A 20,659-nucleotide genomic window follows, 5' to 3' on the forward strand; every position below is an offset into this window, starting at 1 on the left:
ATGCCCCAAAGTTAGCAGATCAGAACACTAAGAACAACCAATCACAGCCAGCTAGACTTTAAACTATAGACGATCAAATAATTTATTTGCTTCCACACTTTCTCTAGATAAACCTTTCCCTGAACTCGCGTGTTGGAGCAGCGCTCCTAACCACTTCCGGTTTGGCGCTGCCCAGTACAAATCGATTTTTACTCAAACCCTTCAAATTTCTAACATGCCTCAGTTTATCAGTTCAAAGTTCAAAGCAGTCAGCTCTCTCTGAGTTTCTCGTGTTTCTTCAGGAACTCAGTCTTGATAGTGAAAGCTATCTAGAGTTCTTTTGCAGCCCAACAGCAATTATGGCTGTCTCCAGCACTCTTAACCCAACAGGTGCCCCATAAATACGGGTTCAATGAAAAATCTTTGGAGTCTGAAGGTGGATCCGGTGTTGGCATCCCTGTACATGAAATAGGTATGGCAGCCAAAGGAATAAATGTATGTCCGTGGCTCTAGGTAGTGAAAAAGTACTAACCCACGCATGACTCATAGATTTTCATGTTTGTCATGCCAGGAGCTGTGACAGACTTGGTTTACCGGCTTTGTTCAGGTTTTTGTTTTTATATATTTATTTATTTTTAGAAACTTTATTTCTCGTCAACCTTATTTCAATTCTGTTAAGAGTGAGGAAGAACAGCTTACGAGCACTCAGTGGTTGTTCCCACCCATCTACTGGCCTGAGCAGTTGTCCTTGACAAGTAACACGTTCTCAGCTAAAATACACAAGCTCAATTTACTGCAGCCCCACCTCCTCCTACCCCAGAATGGGGTGGCAGGGGGGGGTGTTAGGGAAGCGGGGAGGAAATTCCCCAGTTGCAAGGCACTCCCACCATCTTGCAAGCAACCGCTAAAGCTGGGGAAAGGGAAGAGAAGGGCGGTCCCCTGGAAGCCTGGGGAAACTGCAGAGTTCAGAGTACCTTGCACATGAGAATCGCAAGGCAGCTTTAAAAATAAAAAGTACCCTTGTTTAGGCCCAATCCAAAATAATTAAAATGTATTTCCTGGGCATCTGTAATCTTTTAGAAGTCTCTAGGTGATTATGGTGCCTAGTTAGAGGTAAGAAGCATTTGTTGACTTTCTACATCATAATAGGATAGGTTAGAGTTGGAAGCCTGGGGCCCTGGATCTGAAGGGAGGCTTCTGACTTTGTCCCTAACACTTGAGACCTGATGCCCTGGTTTGCTGGGCCAGTCCTGGGTCATGCTGTTATCTTGGAAAACTTACCAATAGCTCCCACTTTAATTCTTGGAAGAGTTCAGAGTTAGATGGTAAATTATATGGTCTCCCTTTACGTATCAGACAAGAAAAGCCAAGCCAAGCCTAGACTAGCATAGTATTTTCCTGGGAGTCCTGCCAACAGCAATTTTAATATTCTTTCACTCTCCTCCTTCTTCAAATGTCTTTGTTTCTAGTCCTTTCTTTTTCTCTTTCATCAGATAAGGTTTAAACACCCTCTAAACAGTCTATTCCCATATTCTCCCTCCTCACTACATCCTGAGAATTTCCCCCTTTATTTCCATAATTGTAGCGTGCAGGTGGAAGTTGCAGCTTAAAGATTTTATCTTGTTTGTTCTGTTCAAGATGGAAATATCCTGAAGCGCTATGGCTTTTCTCCAGACCTGAAATGACTAGAGAAATGTTCTATCAAGTACAGTGTCCACAAGGAAATCATTGCAGCTGAGGAAGGAAGGAGACACTGTCAGAGAGTCACAGTACTGTGGGACTCAAACCACTGCGGGTGCCGTGGGTCTTGTAGATTCATACAAAACAGACTTTTCACAGAACAAACAAAAGGCCAGTAACTGGCATTTACATCTTTCCTATCCTGATCTTTCTTCTGGTTTAGGCCCTAAACTTTGAATCCAATGCCTGTAACTGATGCTCCTTGTATCTTGTTACTGGGTTTGTTTCTCCCAACCCCTAACCCCCAACCCCTCTTTGCCTCTCTTTGTAATTCCAACACATTACAAACACCACCACCCCCTTCCCCCACAACCCCTGCAGCCTTGGGCTGACTCGTACCCCACAAAGCTACTCCTGGATTTCATTTCCAAGAACACAGGCCAGGACTAGGAACTACCACTTGGGGCAAAGTGATAACACAGGCCAATTAAATGGCAGAGAGCCTCTGATGTGGTCATAAATATCATTGATTTTTCTCCATTTTTACTACTTGGTCTGTTCTCTTCCCACCAAAGTTCCAAAGATTTCTTTGCAAGGTTGATACTAGGAAGCAGACTGGAGACTCAGGGTCTGTTTTCACTATGAAGTCTGATTCTGTTCATGACCCACTCCCCTTTCATTCAATCACAGCTCAGGCTTCCATTCTCCTGTTTTCTGCCTCCCTCCTAAACAGCCTCAGCACTCCAGGTTATTTTAAATATGAGTTGTTGAATTAGTCTGTGAGCCAAGATTGGGTTATACTAACTACCCACACTTAACCATTACAGACCTCAACTGTAACAGTGCAAGGGTTGCAAACAAATGACCACACAGGGGACAGACAACAGAGTGACTGAGTGACTCAGGCTGGGTGGGGATGGGGCCTGACCTGTCTCAGATGTCCAGTTGCTGTTCTTTTGCAATGAACTGTTGCCATGAAGGAATTCTAGCCCCAATGCTAGATCTTTCCTTTTTTTTCAAGAAAAAAAAAGAGATAATCCAGGTTCTCATGACCAGTCTATGATTTTTTTTTTTTTTTTAATATTGGCAACTAATTTTTAAAATATTCGATTTCGTCCTGGCTAAATAAAACTTATCTGTGCATAGGATCTAGTTCTCTGGCTGCCAGTTTTCAATGATTTCTCTAGTGCATGTGTGTATCTGTGCCTTTGAGGGGCCTCCAAAACCTGGCAGCTCTATGAATGAATAACAGCCATAATGTCCCATCCTCACCAGCACTGCCCTGCTCAGCTCCTGCAGACTCACACATATGGCTTCCTTTATGGAGTCAGTCCATCTCATGTTTGGTCTTCCTCTTTTCCTACTGCCTTCTATTTTTCCCAGCATTGTTGTCTTTTCCAAAGAACCCCGCCTTCTTGTGCTGTGCTCAAAGTAGAACACCTTCTAGCATATTCTCAGGCAAATTTTTGTGTAATATGATTTCAGATGAAAAATCATCTGAGGCAACTCAACATGAAATCAAGGGGTGAGGAATTCTAAAGGATATCCTCACCATCTGCATATGATGGTATTTATGTTTTAAAACAACATTAGCAACAATAGGAATTCCTATTAAGTGACAAACAGCCACTTAAGAAAATCTCTTAATGAAAGGAGATTTGAAACATCCTATAAGTGATCTACTGTGCATGCTTTTGTGCCTGAACACTTCATTTTTTTATAAATAAAAAAAATCTCTAATTGCCTTCTATTTTAAAACAACTTCACCAGCAAAGATATTGAGGAGGTAGTTAGAGGGTAAATAATGACACTATAAAAGTTGGCAGTGAAATCAGTTAATCTCTTATCCCTCATGACAGTTTACATTTTGAGTGACAACTGAAGTTATCTACTTTGCAAATATTGTAGCTTTATTCTTGAGCAAGGTGATAGGAAAACAAATCATTTCCCACTATTACTGAACATTATCTTTTTTTAAAATCCATATGCAATGCTTTACTATTTCAATAAACGCAATAGTTTGAAATACAATGTATTTCAACATGGGAGCGCAAAAAATGGCTGAATGACTGAAATTCTACAGCAGGGTTTCTCTACTTCAGTACTATTGACATTTGGAATTGGATAACTTTTGATATAGAGGGAGTCCGGTGCACTGCAGCTGTTCAGCAGCCTCCCTGACCCTTACCTGCTGGATGCCAACAATCCCCTCTCCAGACATTGCCAAATGTCTCCTGGGGACCAAATTTGCCCTGTTGAGAACCATTGTTCCAACAAAAATGCTGTACATAACAACTTGGATTTTAATTCTCAAAAAAAGTCTTAAAATGGGGAAAGATGTTAGAGAAGTCAGCATCACTGCAGACTTCATTTAAGTCCTCAGAGAACCATTGGGGTTAGGAGGGAGGTCTTTGAGGGAAGAGCAGTCACTGTGGAGGCAGGTGGGGGCAGCCCTAGTTGTGAAGCCCACTCTTCCTGACAATAACGTCCAATAAGTAGAAACAAATAAAGATCAATCAGACTAGGCAGCAACATCTGATAGGTTCCAAACTACAGATGGGGAACTCAAGCCTTCCTCTGGCCAAGTCTGAGGTGATTTTTCAACATATTGAAGGATGGGATGACACAAAACAATTAAGCTGTTTAATAGGAAATCCTTTCTTCATTTTGGAAAGAAAACATGTTTCCAGAAAAATAGGAAAGGTTGTAATAGGGATTTGAAATCAGTAACCGTCCATTTTTTCTTTGTGGTTGTAGAAGAAATCATCAATTCCTTTTCTCGATAGAACCTCATAAACACAACAGGCCAAATGCCAGAACAGAAATTAAATAGCTGTGTGATCCTCAAGGGGAGACATACTTTCACTATGAAGTATTCACACCAAACCTTGAGAACCATGTGTGAAAGAGAATGAGCTAGAGCATGTGCTGTTCGCATTTGCTGTTTTGACAGCACTGTTTATCAAAAAAACTACAATTTTGAAAATAAAAAGACAACTTAATTTTTACTATATTGCTTTTCTGTCTTGTAGGAACTACAAATATATAAGTTCACTAAGGTTTTGGTTGAGTTTAGTTCATTTAACTTGTTTCACCGCAGTTAAATGTTTCAAATACTCTTCTTTTTTTTTCTAGGTTCCTTTACTTTTTTTTTGAAGGTTTCAAATGTACTTTATTCCTTCAATCATGCCATATTTAATGGGTACACAGTGCTTTCACTTGGCATCAATTATGAGTTGGTTTTGAGACAATTAATTATTATACCAGCTGGGATGATTACTGATCTCTCCATTCCTTTGGGGTGACTATGCCAACAGGGGACAGGTTCCATTCTAGTCCAGTTTGTGTTGCTGTATATACCCATGTAGCAACACAGAAAGTGGCCCCACTAGCTAATACAGAGTTGCCATATTTGTCATGGAAATCAGGTGATTGTTTCTGGTTGATCTGTCTTGCCATTATTTGCTGAATGCTTTGATCTGGGAGATAAGTTAGTGTATTTTTGGCCAATGGAAACGTGATGAAGCTGAAGACAGAACTGCAGCAACTGCAGCTGATGGTTTGTTGGAACTTCACATCAAGTACCCTTGCAAAGAACCTTGAAAAACTACTCTTCTTTTTATATTCTATATTTTGTTAGCTTAAAAGCTGTTTTGATCATACTGTAATGGTGGATATACAAGGTCTGTCCAGAAGGTATCCAGCCATGTAATATGAAAAATAGAGACATTTATTGAAGAAGATGTGAAATACAAGAAACATTGTATGTGGGACAATGATGCCTAGTCCCCTTCAAGGTAGTCACTTTGGGACCTCAAATAGTTCCTCTCACTGTATCTTCCAGAATCTCATTGATGGTCAGAAATTTCTTCCCTTTCAAAGGTGATTTTAGTTTTAGGAAAAACCCAAGTTACAGAGTGCCAAATTTGGGCTGTAGAGAGTGTTTGCCAAAAAACTCCGCAATGAGCAGGCACATTGTCCTGATGAAGCTGTCAATCACCAGTTGCTCATAGCTGCAGCCTTCTGAATCATCTGAGTAATTTCCATGGAGGAATGTTCAAGCTTAATGCAAAATTTGATGCAGATTCATTGCTCTGCTCACTCAGTCGTTGTGAATGCAACAGCCACACAGTATACATGCTCACTCAATGGCATCTACCATCCCACTGACTAGTACAGTGAAGTAGTCCTTGTTTATGTATGCACATTCCAGTTCACTCTCCTTGGCTTCCAGGTTACATTGATGTCAAACAAACCCTTCTCGATATATTAAGAATGGCTAGACTTTTTCCAGACAGGTCTCATATATATTATGCACTTGTCAAAACCCTTTGAGTGTACAAAACAAAAAATGATCACTAATGTAAGCTATGAACTTCAGTTAATAACACTGTATCAATTTTGACTCATCAGTTGTCACGTATGTACCACACATGCAAGATGTTAATAATTGGGGAAACTGAGCGGTAGAATGGTTTTGGGTGAGCAGAGAGGGGGGAAAAGGAACTCTGTACTTCCTGTTCACTTTTTCTATAAATCTTAAAATGCTCTAAAATATAAAGCCTATTATTGAAAAACTATTTTGTAAATTTTATAATAAAAACCCAACAGTGTTAAAATTCTTTAAGTGTATTTTAAACAGGCCTTTTGAAGATTGATCCACTTCCTACTTATTCACTGCTGAAAGGTGATTGCTCAAGATGAAGTGGAGAAAAGACTTGGCTTTTTCCATTGTCCAAGTCTGGCTACTGATGGCTCTCATCCAGACTCCTGGAAAATACTATTGGAGCACTGTAGATAGTGGACCTAAAATTGCATTATATTTATGCATTTTCTCCATTTTAGCAATTTTAAATAATTTTATGTTTTCTCCTCAAAAAATGCACTCATAATTGTTTATAATTAATTTTACGTGATAACCCCAATTTGTTTCTAATTAACATTATATAATATTCCATAGAGAAATAGTAAGTTATGACAAATCAGAGAGATTTTCTTGGACTTTAAATAACAACAAACAAGTTGTGCTGAAATACAGTAAATTCGTTAAAAACTATTAGTTCCAGTTCTAATCTCTGCCACAATAGAAGATTTTTCAGCACAGACGCTTCCTGGACGGTTTTCAGAAACTCCAGGCTAATAAGACCCTCATCAGTCATGGGAAGGCTCAGAGCAGAGATTTATAATAGATGTTTTGAGGAGGGAGGGAAGACTAAAGAAAGTTTGAAATGACCCTATATTCAGAAAATATACAGTCCAGTTGGAAGGCTGAAGTCTACGTTTATAACAAAAGTTAAGAATACATACACCAAAAGCAGCTAACAAGTAAGTGCTGCTGAATTCAAGAGCAAACCAATGCTGGAAAGTTCTAAATACAGACTTAGGAGACACAGAACAAAGGGTAAACTCATGGGCTCTGGAATCCCAGAGATTTGGGTTCTACTTCAGGTTGTAGAACTCAGGGCATGTTATTTCACCTCTCTGGGTTCAAATCTTACATCTGTGGAATGAAGAAAGGTGAGATTTTGTCCTTCAATAACTAGATTCGTGGTAAGAGTGCAATAAGTAGTAGCAGTAATCATACATCCTATAAAAGGTACATGTTTCCAAGAAGGTGGAAAGTATAAGGACTGAATTTCAACATGAAAGTTTGTGTTTCAAAGGCCATAAGAAGGAAGATTTTGAAATCTGACTAAAAAAGGGAAGTTCCTTTGGGGGATTTATATGGAGTAAAATCCATGTGGTGTTGTTATCATTTCTGAAGGTTCAGAGGAAAGTAAAACATAGAAAGAAAAGTGGTTCAGGAGTCAGAAGCCTGGTTTCTAGGCTAGGTTTTACCTTCAGAGTCCTAATTCCCCTTCTGATTAGCTGTGCGGCTCTGGGAAGGGTAAATCCTTTTACATGTTCACAGTGAAAATGAATGTGTGGTCTTTGAGGACCATTTAAGACCTGTGGCAAATAAGAGTCTAAGTTCTTGGGCATTAAAGTGGCTTTGTTAAAACAGGAAAACAGTTGCTCTACGAGATCTTTGTAGAATTGATTGGAGTGATAAATAGTTAGAGGAGGACCGAGAGAGAATTACATTTATAACATGCTCTTACAACAGGACAGCAGGAATGATTGAATCTGTTAGCTTGATGCAGGAATAGAGGGCTGTGAGTTGGGAGAATGGGAATGACATAAAAATTACTGAAATTGAGAGAAAGTAATATTTCTAGAAGAAAGGGAACATGATAATCTTATTTTTCAAAGAAGTTGTGTCAGAACATGGCAGAATATTCTTAATATTGACTAATGAGCAATATATTAGATTTAGTGATTTGGTATAAGTAGAATAGATTATATTATACATTTACTACCACTTTATCATATTAAAGATTTTCTAAAAACTGATTATAAAATTCCCATGAGAACATAAATGTCTAAGGAAAGCCAAGACAAATTTGAAGAAGGAAAATAAGAAGAAAGGATTTGTTCCATTAGATATGAATTAATGTACCTCTACATCAACTAAAATAATGTGGTATTAGGAGAAGGTCAACATATCAATGAATGCAAATACCTAGTCTTACATTAGACCTCAGTGCATGCAGCGATGACCTTAAAAACCAGCAGGCATTTGTAAGTAACTTCACTATCCACATGGAAAACAATATAATTAGAAACGTATCTCAAATCATACTTCCAAAAATTCCAAAATAATTAAAATATATAAATGTGAACACACAACAAAGAACTTTTTATAATTTTGAGAGGAAAGGAACTAAAAAAGCAAACAAATAAAACAGCTCAGCCCTGGTGGTGTGGCTCAGTGGACTAAAAGGTCTGGCTCAATTCCCTGTCAGGGTACATGCCTGGGTTGTGGGCCAGGTCCCCAGCTGGAGACACGTGAGAGGCAGCCGATCTGTTATTCTCTCACACATGTTTCTCTTCCTCTCTTTCTCTCTCCTTTCCCCTCCCTCTAAAAAAATAAATAAAATCTTTTTTAAAAAGCTCAGAAAGTACACACCATAAAGAAAAAGATTGATTAATTTGACTATATCATTTTTGGTGAAGGTATACATTTGGAGAGCAATCTGATAGTATCTAGGAAAGTTGAAGACACATATACTGTAGACCCAGAAACTCCAATTGTTGTTATAGACTTTTTAAAAATTTGAATATTTATACATAAGGAAATGTGCTGCATAGTTTGTAGTGAAAATTGGAAGCAACCTAAGTACACATCATTTGAGGAACAGATAAGTAATGATGGTGAATTTCATACCTGTTAAGTTTATTTAAACCTTTATCTACATGTATTGATACAGATAGAACTTAACAAAATATTAAACGAATAAAGGATAACCATTTATGGACATTTTAAGAACTCACAAAAATGCTACTTACCAATTATAGAACCCTACACATGTAGTAAAAATGCAGACCATAGATGGGCAGGGTACACTCCTACTTTATGATAGAAGTTATTTTGCAGAGGGAGGAAGGAAAATGTCGCCAAGGAGGGAGTTAAATATTCTTCAACTGTATGTACCTCTGTTTATTTTTTTTAATTTTTATATTTATTGATTTTCGAGAGAGAGGAAGGGAGAGAAATAGAGAGAGAAACATTGATCTGCTGTTCCACCCATCTATGTATTCACTGACTGATTTTTGCATGTGTCCTAACTGGGGATTGAACTCAAAACCTCGGTTGAGTGCTCCAACTGTTTATTTTTAAAAACAATAAAGAAAATCTGTTAGTATTTTAAAATTTTGACTGGTGGGTAATGAATGTGTATTATATTATTTTTATTTTTCTGTATGTTTGAAATATTTCAAATCAAAGAATTAGCATTAGTAATGTACGATAGGAAAATTTTATCACTCTAATAATTTAAATATTACCTATGTATAACTGTTCAAATTTTAAGGCATTATAATTATTGTTTTGGGAGTGTTTGAAAACTTTACTTCAAATTTTCAGAATAATTGATTGAGGGCTACTCGTTCTTCATTTCCCAAATTGCTGAATAAAAATTGCATGGGGAAGAAAACTTCTCATAAAACACTGATAATTATATCACAAAAGCATTCTTAGTTTAAAAAGAAATTCATCGCATAACTCCCCTACAATTTTGATCATGAATTAAATGATCAGGATCTATTGCCACTTGATAATATTAGTGGGTTCACAAAATTCAATTCACTGAAATTTACTCTCCAATACAATTCAAACGTGGAAGTGCTGTGTAATATGAGATACACCTGTAAATTCCAAAGTGTAACTCAGGTTCTAGGGACTATAGACCCCTTTGATCATGTCACAAATTGGCTCCTGGAAACGAGAAGGCCTCCTGGATGCAAGTCTCCAGGGATCTTACCCCTGAAGCATCTCAAAACAAATAAAGTGGCTGAGACAGATGCTGGACCCAGACAGAATGGCAACCATTTCACAAAATTAACCCCCAAATGATGTGAACAGACAATTCACCACATGTAATTATGGCTTTTGTTATTTTTCCCCCATGAACGTATTCTTTTGCTTTGGCTTAAATGCAACAGATAGAGGTATTCAGCCTCGGCTGGCAATATTTCTGATCCATGTTTCAATAGATTATCCTGAATTGGCCTCCTGGAAGCATTTATGCTGACCAGTTTTGAAAACCTCTTTGTCAGCCCTCACCCTTACCTGCTAACGCCCAGCTCTAATGGATGAAAGCAGGGGGTGATGATAATCGCTGTCTGCCCAGCTCTCAGTGCAGCACCTGAGTCTGCAAAACAGTCTGTCTGGAGGGGGAAGAAAAGGAAATAAGGAGTGTAATTCAATGAATTCTTGGGAACCAGGCTCTTTTTAAAGGAGAAGTGATATCAGAAGCAGGATTATGAAAAAGAAAGAGTTAGTAAAAATAGGATCTTTGTGAATTAGAATAGCAAGGCCATTTCAAATTGAATTACACAGGATCATGGCAATTAGAATTGGAAAAGATCTCTTGGTCTTTCTCTGTCAAAGCATGATTACTCCCAACGGTATATTCTCCTGAGCTTAGTCCAGTCCAATTTTAAATAATTCAAGTGATGGAGCCTCCTTGGCTTCTCTTGGGATATCACTTCCAGTCTAAAATAGAGAACTGCTAGGAGAGCCCTCCTATATATGTACTTTTTGCCTTATTTCCATTTTTCTGTTTTGTATTTTCCCAATCCACCTTAAAACTACTTGAATTTAATTTTAAATGAGTACACTCTATATTTAAATGATTAAACCCAGCTGAGTCTGGGTCTTTGTGGATAGGCTAATGTCTCTCCATCTCTCTCTCTCTCATACTCTGTCTCTCTCTGACTGATATACGCACACACTTCAATATATGTACATACAAACATATATAGATCTCACACGTACTCACAAACACACAATTAGAAAATATTGCATAGCTGCAATGTGTTCATGAGAAAAATTAATAACTATCCCTAAGCTTTAGGTCATTCACTGATATCCATAAAAACAATAATAAAAAATCAATAAGCTTCTGAGAAAGTGGCAACAAACAATGAACTCAAGGGTTATTTCACGTTATAAATATTAGGGTTATATCACATTTATTGCATACAAATAAAATAATATGGTCCTCTATAACACAGTGTTTATTATAGCTTATGCAGCATAAATAAAATAGATATACAAGACAGAGCAAATTCCATAACTATAGAAACTATTTCATCCTAACTTTTTTTACATCCATTCAAACAATAGGGACTCATACTCATTCTTGTACTAAATTTGGTTTGAGTTTTGAGTGAGTTGTAGAGCCTGGGGGAACAGCTTGAGGTGTTCTAGGTTAATGGAAGTTGCTTAAGGGTATTTAAATTTGATCAAGGAATTAATATAGCCTTACATGTCCTTTCCAAAAAGCTGCCCTAAAGTGTTTTTCACACCTGTCAATCAATCAACCAATATCCAATCAGGCAGAAATGTGAGAACTCTGAAAAAGAAGCAAAAATGTGAACAATTTGAGCTTCCTTTAAAAAGATGAAATTCACCATTTTCATAGCACATTTTTTTATGTCACAAATTCATAAAATTTTTGAGCTGTAAGGACTCTTCGAGCTAGAAATCTTTGCTACAGCATTATCATGATTTCTGGAATCATCTAGCTCAGTGATTACACAGTTGTGGTCGGGAAAATTATAAAGTGAGACTGTGCAGCAATTTAAACTTTTATATTTGTCAGTTGGGTAAATTTTAGTTAAATATGTGGATTGAACATGTTTTTACATCAAATTACTCCGAAAATCTTCTAAAAATTATGACAAAGACATTTAAAGGAACAGAGAACGTGAGAGAAGACAGTAGCCAAGGAAACATGTATATGTTTTTTAATTTAATTTAATTTAATTTTTTTTTGGAAGATGAAAGTAAGTGGAATGGTAGCAGAATGAGTTGAATGAAGGAAGCTAATAACAGCTAATGATTTTTGAGCACTTATTACATAAGCATTATTATAAAAATTTCACATAATTTAATTCAGTTAACCTTCACAACAACATGAATGAAAGATTATTAGGTGATGAATCTGAGGCAGAGTGGTTTTAGTAAGAAAGCTACTACAAGGTAGAAACCCAGAGGATCTAATTCCTATGTCTGTGCACAGGAAAATATTAATGACAAGGAAGCCACATTGTCCCACCAAACCCTCAAAAGGCTAAGTAATTGGAAACACTTTCACAATGAAAGGAGTGAGGGGTAGGGCTGAATAATTTGTTGAAAGAAAATAGAGAAAGAACTTAACCTACTAGTTCCCCTTAACCAAGCCAAATGAAAGGAAATTTTAAGTATTCAAGTGGGTTGAATGATTGGGGGATTCTTTATGGCAGAACTGAATGTCCTTTAAAAAATATAATAACTGAATTTAGGTTCCCAGAAAAAGCCAGATGGCACCCACATAGTGGTGTCTACCTGCCTGAAAGTTCCACCCATGCACTGAGAGCTTAAATCAGATTTTATTGAATCACTTATGATATCTACTTCGGTTGACTGCTTTCTCTCTTGCTAATAGGTTGCTTTTCTCTTGCTTCTTTTTGTGTTTCATTTTATTTATTTATTTATTTATTTTGCTGAATACAGAAGACCATTGGAGACTGAGGAAAATATTGTTTGAAAATTCAAATAAAAAAAAAAAAGAAAACCTTGGCCCCCTACCTCACACCACATAGAGTTAATTAAAAATAGCTCATAGGCCTAAATATAAAACAATTAAGTTTTTAGAAGAAATCATAGAAAAATGCATTCATGACCTTATAGAAGTAAAATTTTCTTGAAGAGCACAAAATGCACTAATCATGGCTGAGGGTCATATTGAGCTGCCAGGAGATGCAGGAACATCTTTAAGAGTTAGCAACATGGAAAAAAAAAATTAGCAACATGGCAGAAGATGTTGAGACCAAAATCAAGAACCACCAGACTGCCCCTTCTGACATCTGTCTCTCCAACCAGAACCAGACCAGGAACCGTTGGCAGAACTACCTGGACTTTCACCACTGTGAGAGGGCAATGACCACTAAAGTGGTTGATGTCTTGGTGTGTGCATGGTACCAGTGTGTGTACATGTCCCTTTGTCCCATATCCTGGTGTTGGCCTGGGAGGATTGCCTGACAGCAGGCACATTTCCTGGGAACTGGCTCCACCATAGCTCTCCCCTGTTTTCATCTTCTTCCATGGAGGTAAAGGGGGACTTGGGTACACCTCACCCTGGGATCCTTAACTAATAATAAATACTTGTTGGAAAAGTGTAAAAAAAAAAAAAGGCACTAATCATAAAGAGCAGCTTGATATATTGGAATTCATTAAAATTACAGAACTTCGTTCATCAAACGGTACCATTAAAGACCCAAATAGGAAAAATATTTACAAGAACATGCAAAGAACTCCTTCAGATAAATAAAATTCAACCTAATATATAAAAATTAACCAACAGGTTCAAGAACAAATATCACAAAAGAGTATATGCAAATGTCCAATGAGCATAGGAAAAAATACTCCACATCCCTAGTCATTAGGGATAAGTCATTTAAAATGACAATGGGATATTACTGTAAAACACCCAGAATTGCTAAAATTAAAAAGATTGTCCATATCAAGTTTCAGTGAGGACTATGAGCAATTTGAACTCTCAAGCTTTACTAGTTTATATAAGTTGAAGCAACCACCTGGGAAAACTGTTTGGCAGTATGTACTAAATCTAAACACGTACCTATCCTTAATACAAGTCAGCAATTCTACTTTTAGGTATATACCCAAGAGAAATGAATTTATATGTCTGCTAAAACACATATAAAAATATTCATAGTATTTATTCATAACAGCCTCAAACTGGAAATAACCAAAAACCCCATCAGCCGGAAAATGGATAAAGTATAGTATATACGGAAGTCTCCAACAGGCTGCCTAGGCCCAGACTGGTACAGGATCTGACCCCACCAGAGGCAGATCCAGGAAGTGCAGATCATTCTAAGAAGCACCAACAAACAATAGGAGTCACAAAAATGGGGAGACAGAGAAACAACCCCCCATCGAAAGGAAAGGTAGAGTCCCCAGAAAGAGTGCTAAATGAAATAGAGGGGAGCCAACTACAAGATATGGAATTGAAAGCATGGATTATGGAGAAGCTCAATGAGCTCAGTGGAAACTACAAAGAACTCCAGGAAAACTACAGTGAACTTCAGAAGAACTATAAGGAACTTACTGAGAATTATACCAGCATCAAAAAGGACATGGAAGCTATCAATAAGAGTCAGGAGGAAATGAAGAATACGATCTCTGAATTGAAGAACACAGTAGAAGGAATTAAAAACAGGCTAGAGGAAGCAGAAGATCAGATCAGCGAGCTGGAGGACAATGTAGACAAAAACTCACAGACAGTGCAACGAAACGAAAAAAGACTGAACAAGACTGAAGAGGTTCTAAGACAGCTGCAGGACAACATGAAATGTAATAATATCCGTATCATAGGAATTCCAGAAGGAAAAGAAGAAGAGCAAGGAATAGAAAACCTCTTTAAAAAACTAATGACAGAAAACTTCCCTCAGATGAAGAGAGAAAGAATCATGCAAGTCCAGGAAGCACAGAGGGTCCCAATGAAGATGAACCCCAACAGGCCCACTTCAAGACACATCATAATTAAAATGGCAACATTCAAAGACAAAGAGAGAATCCTAAAAGCAGCAAGAGAGAAACAACTAATAACATACAAGGGAGCTCCAATAAGGCTATCATCAGATTTCTCAGCAGAAACACTACAAGCCAGAAGGGAATGGCAAAATATATTCCAAGTAATGAAAAACAAAGGCCTACAACCAAGAATACTCTACCCAGCAAGGCTCTCATTCAAAATGGAAGGTGAAATAAGGAGTTTCCAAGACAAAAGAAGGTTAAAAGAATACATCTCCATCAAACCAGTATTGCAAGAGATGCTAAAGGGTCTGCTTTAAGAAGATGAAGAAACAGAGAGAGACAGAGAGGAACGCGAGTACAAAGGGGGGAAATGACAATGAATAAGTACTGAAAGAAAGAAGGAACTTCTACCATTTGCAACAACATGACTGGAACTAGAGAGAATTATGTTTAGCGAAATAAGCCAGGCAACAAAAGAAAATTACCTTATGCTATCACCTGTTACAGGAAACTAATAAATAACACAAACAAATGAGCAAAATTGAACCAGAGGTATGTAAACAAGGGATAAACTAACAGTAACAAAGGGGGAGATGGGAGGGAGAGAAGTGGTAAGAAGAGGAAGGGTCTAGTCAAAGAACATGTATAAATGACCCATGGACATGGACAACTGGGTGGAGACTGAATGTGGAAGAAAGGGGGGGCAGGGTGCAGGGAAGCAAGAGGGGGAAAAAAGTGAGACAACTGTAATGGAAAAACAAACAAACAGAAAAATTTTTAGTGGGGGTAAAATAAAAATATAAAAAATAGAAATGCAAGTTCAGTGAAAATTAGAAGGAGAAGGATTTTCCTTCACACTGTATATATTTTCTCCCTATCTGATCCCTCCAGAATTTGGCATTCTAAAGAAGTAAGTAATGACCTAAGTTTCTTTGCATAAAACTAATAAGACCAGTTGTTAATAACGATTTTTTTTTTGACTAAGACTTTGACTGGAATGTCATGCCTAAAGGAGACATGCTTGGGCTTTGGTTGTTACCGAAAAGCCCTGAGCAACTGGGACTGACCTTCAAAGGTAATAAAAGTCCACGAATTAAAAGGCCTGGTACCTTGGATGGATGAGCGGTCCATAGCAATCTTTCCAGGGAAGGAATGAAGGTTGTTTTCCTGAAAGATGGCTAGAAGGGACCTTAAGGCACAATGGAAAACCAGGAGGACCTGGAAAAGACAGGTGTTTACAGGCAAGGCTGAATGCCAGGTATGTGGCTCAGCTTCTGTGCCCTGAAGGGCAGACTGAAGGTCACCCTAAATGTTCCTTGCATAAGTTCCAGCAAAGCAGAACTAAAGATCATAAGTGATCATTTTCTGCTCTTGTTGTGTTTATGCAAATGAACAGGATAAATTAAAAATGAACTTAATTCAGTCCCTTTAATGACAAGGAGGGTAATCTTAGGGAGAAAAATCAAGATTCAAGGAAGATCACAATGCCCAGTGGTAGACTATAAAGTAGTGCAGCTAACTGTCTTTAAAGTTTCTTTTCATTTAAAATCCGTTTTCATTTGAAAGTTAAACTATGTCTGTGGCATTATCAAAGATGTTTAATTTACAGGCAAGAAGAATGTCAAATGCCTTGCAACTGGATGTCTTGCCGATAAGACAGTCCTACAGATTTAGAGACTTGTATGTGGGTTATGTTACATAAATTAACATGTGTTTTCTGTTTTCAAAGGGCATAAGCCTACGATCTCATTACCTGAGTGATTGTCTGTACTTATAGGCCTCACTTAATCCTGTCTGCATTGCTGCCTCCTGAGACTCAATGGTTTGGCTGAACTAAGTGGCTGGGTTGGTGAAGAATGGGGTGGTCTGTGGGCTTCACTTTAAAACTGGTTTCTCTTTTCTATCCTAATGGCTTGGACAGAAAGAGCCCAGAGGCCTGAGAGGGGGGAAACCTAAAATATTTCCCTCAGTCCAAACTAAGTATAATGGGCAAAAGGGTTTTGGACAGGTGAGATGTACCTGGCATACCTTCCTCCAAAGAAGCCCTTCTTTTCCCTAATGTGGGACATTGAGAAATTAATACCTGTCTTTTGTCATCTAGTGGTTACGGATTGAATGATGTCCTTTAACCCTGTTGCCCCCAGAATACAACAAGGATGCCAGCCTGTTAAACCAAGCATGCCGTTGTCCAGAGACAGCCCACCAACCTGGAGTCTGCACAATCCTTCCCCTTGTGGGAAGGCCACCCTCCCCTCCACACCCCCACTCTTATTAGGGATTTCTTGACCCAAGGGTAGGTAGGACGACGACCATGTCCAGCTTGAAGCAGCTAGAGGAGCTTGAGACCTTCGTCCATTGTCCTTTATAAGATTGTAAAGGGTCTTAAGTCTGAGAGGGAGCGATTGTTATTTTTTATTGTTAAAATATTTAACTAATTAATTAATTATTTTAAAAAAGAAGAAGAAGAATATATGAAAGGGTGAGGCAGGAGAGCTTGTATGTACGACCCATGGGCATGGACTTGGGGAGGGGATTGTTGGGGAGGGGCGGTGCTGGGTGGAGGGGAGCAAAGGGGAAAAAATTGGAACTATTGTAACAATATAATCAATAAAATATACTTAAAAAAAGTATAGTATATACATATGATGGAATTGTAAACAGTTATAAAAAAAGTTTTAAAAAATAATGAACTACTACTATATGCAACAATATGGATAAATATTACAGGAAATATTTTCAGTGAAAAAAAGATGTAAAAATTTATATACTACATTATTTAATTTATATGAAGTTTAAGTACAGGTCATGTTTTCTATGGTGTTAAAAGTTAAAAGAGTGATAACCTCGGGGTGGGGGGGGTTAGTCTTACCTGTGAGGCTGAAAATGTTTTCTACCTTGATTGTGTATTGGTTATATGAATTCATACATGTGTAAAAATTCAACAAGTTGTATATTGAATATCAGTGCACAGAACTGAATATATATTATTCTCAGTGAAAATTTTTGAACAGCTAAAAAAAAAAGTCAACTAATATCACAACACAAAAGAACATGAAACAAGAGACCATCATTTTCCCCAGAAAGTTAAGGGAAAAACACACACACACACACACACACACACACACATGAAATAGAAGGAATTATAAACAAAGAACAGAGAACAAGAAATAAGTGTCTTGGAGAAAAAGACAGTTAAATGTAAAAATTACATAAAAAATAAAGGTAAGAAAATTCCTGAGAAAGCAGAACAAAAATTGGGAGATAGTAAAAACTCAAAGGTTTTTAAACAACTTAGTCACTTCAGGCAAACACAAGATTGCACTCTGATTTGGGATGGACCTGGGCATATTTTTTTTGTAACCAGGTTGCTCAGTGACTGCAATACTGTATTTTTTATGAAGTTATGTCAGCTCAGCTTAGTAACAACTATTTCCTCAGCTATGGTTAACAACTATAATTTTTAAAGAAAATTGAGAAAACACATTAATTAACCTTTACTTAATTTTGTTTGGTAGATGAGAGTTCAACACATAGGTCTAAGAGAGAGTGAGAGAGAGAGAGAAAGAAAATAACAAATATGGCCGATAGTCCTTAAACAATAACAACAAAACAGCAGGAGGGGTGGGAACAGTGGCCTTTTGCTGTATCACAGTACTTTTTATCATTTAACCCTTTGTATTTATTCATTTTAGGATACTGTATTTCAAAATTATTTCTGCTTTTCTATTTTCTTTTAGGTAAATCAGGTAATTGTGGGAAATCTGAATAATACAATAAGATACAAATAGAAACATTAACCATTATTCTTCTGCATGGAGATAATCACTACTGATATTTAGTTAAGTTCTTGTAGCCTTCTTTTTCTTTTATATATATTTGGGACATAAAATCGAGATTATACTATAGATACAAGCTTGAATCTCTTCACTTAATAATATATTGTAGAGATTTGTCTATATACATAAACATGTATAATTCATAATATTTCATACTATAGATGGGCCATGATTTATTTTCCATTATCTTATTTTTGGAAATTTACTTTGTTTCAATTTTTAAAACATTATAAATGATGTAAATTATGACAGTAATATAAAATAATTGTGCATTTTTAAGATTCTCATTCTTGTTTCCAAATTGCCTTTAAGAATGTTATCTAAATTTACATTAACACCAGGAGGCACTGAGCAAAGTGACTGTTTCACTGAGCTCTAGCCAAATCTGAAAATGTTCGTTTTTATAAAATCTTCAACAACCAAAAGGGGAAAAAAAGGTAATGTTGCTTTTTAAATTTGAATTCTCTGTTTCAAATATGTTGAACATTGCTTCATATAAGTCTTGGCATTTTTATTTCCTTCTTTTATGAATTGCCCATTCAGGATATTTTCCCCAAATTTCAACTGGGGTTTTCCACCTTTCTTTATTAGTGTGTCAGAGTTTTTTGTTTGTTTGTTTGTTTTTGTTTTTGTCAGAGTTTTTAATACAATAAAGCTATTAAGACAAATAGTTTTCAAAAGCTTTTCTTTTTTTGTAGTTTTTGTTTGTTGGCCGAATTATGCATGTCTACAGTAAAGAATATTTGTGAGTGAAAAAGTAAGTCGAAGAACAGAGGCAAAGGAACTAACAGCTTATACTACCTTAGGAATGACCATGTTTGAAAAGCAATTGAAAGTGGCTTCAGCAAATCAAGAAAAAGAAGAAGGCTGGAAGAAAATGGTTCTCATGAATAAGATGTATTTTGGGGAGTTCCTCATGTGTTTGTATTACATAAGTAGGGTATGAGCAGGATAAAGGCCCTCTCAAAAATCTACTCAGAAGTCAATTCTTTGAGTGATGATAGCAATCTTTCTTTTGCAGAATGAATAAGTCTTTTGGCTAAACACGGATAAAAGCTTTTGCTCAATATGGCATAATAACTCCAGTAGGCTCACAACAGCAAAACTAAGTCTGTCTCAAAGTGTCTTATTACAATAAAATCAAATTTAACCTCTTAAACCCAAGACATAAGTCACTCACTTTTCTTTTCTTTCAAACAATTTCTGAGTGTATTATCATAAGTGCTACCTGTCACAAGACTGATAGCTCTCAGTAGCTCAAAAATATGAATAAAATTGAAAATGCATTTGAATATGGGAACCATAATAGCATTTTGTAGAGAGGTGACAATAATAAGAGGTTATGGCAGATAAGAAAAAATCTCAGAAATAGGAAAATAAAAAAAAACTTTCTTCAAATTAAATAAGCTCCCAAATCAGTCTCACCAGGGTTGTATTTCCACCAAACATACAGCCAAAAAACACATATTGGCCCTGATAATCTGTAGCAATGGCAAATTGAATTTACCTTGTGAATTTTTATATTAAAAGAATGTGTCAAGTTGCAAAGCGTAATTCAAAACTGCACAATCTGAGTTTATATTTCCTTCCAAATGATACCTGAAACCTTCATTAATATTTATCCAACAATGTAAAAATTAATGTCACCTGAATTTTAAAATATGCTTTTATTCATTAACTAGCATAAGTAAACCTAGAGGCCTTTTAAAAGATCCAAGTCAATTTATTTCACATAAAAGGAACTTCATCCAAATTTTAGAACTCAATTTGTATCTCTTTTGCATTTTCTGATCTAAAAAACATACTGTTACATGCAACTATTTGGATGGATCTCAAGGGCATTATGCTGAATTTTTAAAAAGTCAATCTCAAAAAGTTATACACTTTATGATTCTATTTATATAACATCCTTGAAATGACAAACTATAGAGATGGAGCACAGATCAGCAGTTGTCAGGGAATGGGGTGGAGGTGGGTTTGACTAACAAAGGTATGATAGCATAAGGAAGTTCTTTTG

The 20,659-nt window shown here is 36.8% G+C and overlaps 2 pseudogenes; one reads left to right on the top strand and one right to left on the bottom strand.

The window, feature by feature from the left end:
- Nucleotides 1-4,935: 4,935 nt before the first annotated feature.
- LOC150008788 (cytochrome c oxidase subunit 7B, mitochondrial pseudogene) lies at nucleotides 4,936-5,635 on the bottom strand (annotated as a pseudogene).
- A 7,422-nt stretch (nucleotides 5,636-13,057) lies between these two features.
- LOC150008789 (cytochrome c oxidase subunit 6B1 pseudogene) lies at nucleotides 13,058-13,401 on the top strand (annotated as a pseudogene).
- The last annotated feature ends 7,258 nt before the right edge of the window (nucleotides 13,402-20,659 follow it).

The sequence above is a fragment of the Furipterus horrens genome, unplaced genomic scaffold, assembly GCF_987537825.1.
Source record: "Furipterus horrens unplaced genomic scaffold, mFurHor1.1.pri manual_scaffold_5, whole genome shotgun sequence".
NCBI lineage: Eukaryota > Metazoa > Chordata > Mammalia > Chiroptera > Furipteridae > Furipterus > Furipterus horrens.